We start from the raw sequence: 5,969 nt of genomic DNA on the forward strand, positions 1-5,969 counted from the left end.
TTGGTTCTTGTTTGGATTCCTGCAGTCACCCCTTGTTTGCCCTCTTCCCAGAGAACAAACAGGACTCTGCTCCATGTCCAAGCAGGTACCCAGCTGGGGCATTGCAACAAGGGGTTGTTGACCTGCTTGTTTGCCTTTGGAAAGAATGTGGGAGTACACAGCCCATTTCTAAAACATTGCCCAACTCTCCCCAGGGAATTGCAGCAGAAACCAGTAAATGCTAAACCAACAACCATTTCCAGTATCATCTTACTACTCCTGGCCCAGTTACAAAGGTCTCTTCATACATGAACAATGAGGACAATGAGAACAATGAGCACCTCTTCCCACACATCACTGCTCATGGCATGTCAGGGAGTACAGACACAGACACAGACACAGACACAGACACAGGGTTTTGTCAGTTCTGGTACATTCCTGAAATGCACAAGTGCAGGAACATCAGCCAAGGGCTGGGAGCTCCACCCAGGACACTGGCACATCTGACAAACCATGGGCATCCTGTCTGGCCTCAGGCCATGCCAGCCTCTCTGCTCAGTTCTATTAGCCCATGAGAAGAAGGGGAGGGGCCAGCAGATTCTCACCTGAATGAAGTGCTTGCCTCACCAGCCTCAGGCTGACAACCAGAGTTTGAAGCTGGGAGTTCACAGGAAACTTCTGGATGGTGACACACATTTGTCATCCTGGCATTCATATTTTTAACCTGGAGGGGAAGGCCACAGAATCACCAGGAAGATGAGGTGCCCTCGAGTATGAAAGTGCAAAAAACAAGGGGACCTGTCACACCAACGTGTCTGGAAAGGCACCCACTCCTGTGAGCTCTCTGACATGCACATGTGGGCCATGTCTTTTCTGTGTGAGCACACAGACATTCTCATGCTTTCTCTGTCTCTCACAAGCACACACTAAAAATAATAATGAAGAATAAAAGAAAGGAAAGGAAAGACAGAGGGAGGGAGGGAATGAAGGAAAGAAGAAATAAAAGAAAGGAGAAATAAAAGAACCAAATCTCAAAAGTTGAATTCTGACCAAAATCTCATGGGGAAGAGAGCTGAACACCCAGAAGTGCAGACATCCTGAGACCATCTGTGAGACAGACTGCCACCTCTACCCACCTCTGCCCACATCCTTGGTTCAGGGGAAACTGCACAGTGCCTCTAGACACAGGAGTACAGGAACAGTCAGCCAATGGTACTTGTGGTTCTGGTCTGGGCCCAGGACTGAACTGAACTGGCCAAACAGTTCCCTGCACCCAAATCCCATGGGGGAGAAAGCTGGACCCTCAGAAGTGTGGACACTCTTGAGAAGCCAGAGAAGACTACCCACTGCCCACATTCTAGACCCAAGAGGGAATTGCTTAGTGCACACTATGCCCCTTGGGTGCAAAAGACCTAGGAGCAATCACAGGCAGGACCTTTCTGATTCCTGCCCACACCTAGAGCTGAAAGACAGTCACCAGGAGCACATACCCACTTGAAATCAGAGCACCTGTTCTCAGAAAAGGCCGAAAGAAAACAAGAAAACAGTTCTACAGGAGTGCTGACACAGAGGCCTACAGGAGGGTCAAATCACTCTCAGAAACAGCAAGACAAGCAAACACCAGGGACAACCCAATGGCTAGAGACAAGCACAGGAACCTAAGAAACAGAAACCAAGATTACTTGGCATCATCAGAGCCCACTTCTCCCACCAAAGAAAATACTGGCTATCAAAACACACAGGAAAAGCAATATTTAGATTTAAAATCACATTTTATGATAATGATGGAGGACTTTAAGAAGGACATAAAGAAGTCCCTTAAAGAAATGCAGGAAAACACAAGTAAACAAGTAGAAGCCCTTAGAGAGGAAACACAAAAATCCCTGAAAGAATTACAGGAAAGTACAAACAAACAGGTGAAGGAATTGAACAAAACCAGTCAGGATTTAAAAATGAAAATAGAAATAATAAAGAAAGCACAAAGGGAGACAACCCTGGATATAGAAAACCTAAGGAAGAGACAAGGAGTCGTAGATACAAGCATTACCAACAGAATACAAGAAATAGAAGAGAGAATCTCTTAGATACCATAGAAAACACTGACACAACTGTCAAAGATAATGTAAAACGCAAAAGGCTCCTAGCCCAAAACATCCAGGAAATCCAGGATGCAATAAGGATATCAAACCTAAGGATAACAGGTATAGAAGAAAGTGAAGACTCCCAACTTAAAGGGCCAGTAAATATATTCAACAAAATCATAGAAAAAAACTTCCCTAACCTAAAGAAAGAGATGCCCATAAACATTCAAGAAGCCTACAGAACTCCAAATAGACTGGACCAGAAGAGAAATTCCTCCCATTACATAATAGTCAAAACACCAAATGCACAAAACAAAGAAAGAATATTAAAAGCAGTAGGGGAAAAAGGTCAAGTAACATATAAAAGCAGACCTATCAGAATTACACCAGACTTCTCACCAGAGACTATGAAAACCAGAAGATCCTGGACAGATGTCATACAGACCCTAAGAGAACACAAATGCCAGGCCAGGTTACTGTATCCAGCAAAACTCTCAATTAACATAGATGGAGAAACCAAGTTATTCCGATGACAAAACCAAATTTACACAATATCTTTCTACAAATCCAGCCCTACAAAGGATAATAGATGGAAAACTCCAACACAAGGAGAAAAACTGCACCTTATAGAAAGCAAGACTATAATTTCCTTGCAATGAAACCAAAAGGGAGACAAACAAACATAATTCCACCTCTAACAATGAAAATAACAGGAAGTGACAATCACTATTCCTTAATATCTCTCAACATCAATGGACTCAATTCCCCAATAAAACAACAAAAACCAACAGATTGGATATGTAAAGAGGACTCAGCATTTTGCTGCATGCAGGAAACACCTCAGAGACAAAGACAGACAAGGAAGTGTGCCTTCCTTTCCTCCCTCTCCCTTGCTTATCACTGTGTCTTTCTTGTTCTATTTTGTTTCAGATGGCGTTCATTGATTGCCTAGACTGGTGTCAAATTTAAAATCCACTAGGCACACTTAATGCAAAACTGAGACACAGTCTAAATGTATCCAGGGAGGAATGAGATTGGGTGTGAGACACAGGCTGCCATAATCAGACATAAGGAAGCTTACTCAGTCACGTGCTTTGACCCTTAGTAACCCGGACAGCTCAGATGATCACTCAGATTCTCCTTCTCCAATTCTGCGTTGTTTGCCTCCTGGCTCTCCTGGGTGTGATTCTACACTAGAAATGCCACAGTGATCCAAGTCTTTCCTGACACTGTGCTTCCTAACTTCCTCCTTTCCCAGTTGCCAGCTCCTCCATTTCCTTCTCTTTCCCCTTCCTCCCACCTGGAAACCTAGCTAGGGCTCTGTAATAATACACAGACATCTACACATCTGATAGCCTGGAACTATTGCTATGCGTCACAGACACTGGTAATAATACACATAAACCCACAGACTGAAAGCCACATTTGAAACAGGTATCCGTGGTGGTGGTTTTCCTTAACTGTACCACAGCTGCCGCTAGGCCAGCATTAGTCAATGGTCCTCCCAGTTCCCTGTAGACTTTCATCCAAATTTCTAAACCTTTATGTTTGTATGGTGTTATAGCAGTCCTACATTCTTTTGTACATTGCTCATACACTAGCTGTTTAATGAGAGGCATAGCTGTATCAGGGTCTCCGAGGGTTCCCCATAGGTTCTGACAGATTCTGCCAATTGCTTTATAGTCTTAAAATCAATGGGTTCATGATACCGATGCCCGTTAGCATCCAGAAATACTGGAAAACTTAATCCCATCTCTTTCCACACCTCTGGGCAAAAGGAAGTACCTTTTGCAGGCTTCACCATGCTTTTATGTTGAGGGTTATATGGAGGTGTATTATATGCCATGCTGATCACAGAACATGTGAGCGGGCCATGACCCAAGCATAACCAGAGAGTTTGACACAACACTTGAGACGATTGCAAAGCAACATGTCTTCACACAAAGGCAATGATGAGTCTCCAAAAGAATCCTGCATTTACAGGGCCAGCAGCCTTTAAACCTTCCTCTTGAGAATATCCGAGCACTACAGTCCCAGCTCCTTCCTGGACACGGTTAACCATCAGCCTGGAACAGACCACCAGAAGCAAGAGATCCGTAATGCAATTTATATTCATAAATTTTATTTTGGTTCTGACAGTTTTAACTGCTGTCTAGACTGAGACTCTTCATCTGGAAGCAACATCACCATCGCTTTGCTCCTGGTCCAGAAGACATTTAAGGTTTCAGTCTTCGTGGACTTGCAGACTAGACTTCCTGGTGGGTTTTGGAAAGTCCCCGGGTGCAATTTCACAGCTGGGCACCAGGTGGCAGATGATTTCTTCTGCTAATCATTAACACTTGAGTCTACAGAGCAGGCCCCACAAGGCCTGGCAGAGTTGAACAGTTTTAAGCTATTTAAGAAATTGCCCTACAGCCAGATCTTGTGGGGGCATTTCCTCAGTTGACGCTCCCTCCTGTCTCATGACTAGCTTGTGTTGCATTGACAGAAAACTATCGAGCACAGCATGAAATGCATTCACCAAGAGGAGAGAGCAGGTTCTCAGAGTAGCCACAGTCCACAAAGAAGCCACTCATGACTCTGGGCATGGGTGGTGTGGAGTAGGGACCAGGAAGCACTTCCCTACAAAGGATGAGGGGCAGCCTCAGGCAGGAGCAGCCCCAGCCAGGAGCAGCCTCCCAGAAACTCACCCAACTCTAATGTTACTCTCCATTAGGCCTCAGGCACAAAGACTCCTCATGTGCACCTGAATGAAACTAAAAACGTAAGTGAAATCACGTTTTAAACATGGGAATACCTGTTAGTGAAGGGCCCTTGGTTTCCCCCGGAAGCCGGATTTCAAAGGCTGACGATGTCCACCGTGGTTCTGCACTCGTGAAGGCAGTCACAGGCCGTGACATCATCAAAACAATGCTTGTGCTACCAGAGTTTCTTACTGAAGTGTTCAGCCGTGCATTGTTAATACTGGGCAAAGGTTACACGTTATGACATAATGAAATAGTTATGAATTTATAAGATTTAAAACTAAAGATGCACCTAAAAGATACCATTGTCTCACACAGTGGCTCTAGCTACTCTGGAACTTCAACACCAGGGTGGTCTTGAACTCTAAGAGACCCACTTGACTCTGGTCTGGCTGTCTGGATTGAAGAAATGTACCACTAGCCCTGGACTTCATTGTGTTTGTATATAGTAACAAAAGAGATTACAGGCTGCCCTTACAGCATGGTTCCATTGTGGGAAACACACTGTTGGAAATGATATTTCTTAAAAGCTATAAGCAGCCTGCTGTGGTGACACATGCCTTTAATCCCAGCAGGCAGATCTCTGAGTTCAAGGCCAGCATGGTCTACAGAGAGAGTTCCAGGACAGCCAGGGTAACACAGAGAAATCCTGTTTGGAATAAACAAACAAACAAATAAATATTTAAAAACAGTTAAAAGGGATGGAAAGATGGCTCAGAGGTTAAGAGCACTGGCTGCTTTTCCATAGGTCCTGAGTTCAATTCCCAGCAACCACACGATGGCTCAAGACCATCTATAATGTGATATAGTGCCCTCTTCTGGCCTGCAGGCAGAATGCTTGCTGTATACATAATAATTAAATAGATCTTCAGGGGCTGGAGAACTCTTCCAGAGGTCCTGAGTTCAATTCCTAGCAAGTACTGGAAGTTATTTACCTTGATTTTTCAGGAGAGGAAGCTGAAGCTGGGTCAGCTAAGTAACTTACCTGATAGTTGGAAGGGTCCCTTAAAAATAAAAACTAAAATAAAATGAACTTATGAACAGATACAGACATCATTATTAGGAGTGTGGCCTTGTTGGAGGAGGTGTGGTCTTTTTGGAGGAAGTGCATCACTGTGGGGATGGGCTTTGAAACTCCACCTGGTGTGGAAGAGTCATCCTGCCC

This window comes from Rattus rattus, chromosome 4, assembly GCF_011064425.1.
Source record: "Rattus rattus isolate New Zealand chromosome 4, Rrattus_CSIRO_v1, whole genome shotgun sequence".
NCBI classification, from domain to species: Eukaryota; Metazoa; Chordata; class Mammalia; order Rodentia; family Muridae; genus Rattus; species Rattus rattus.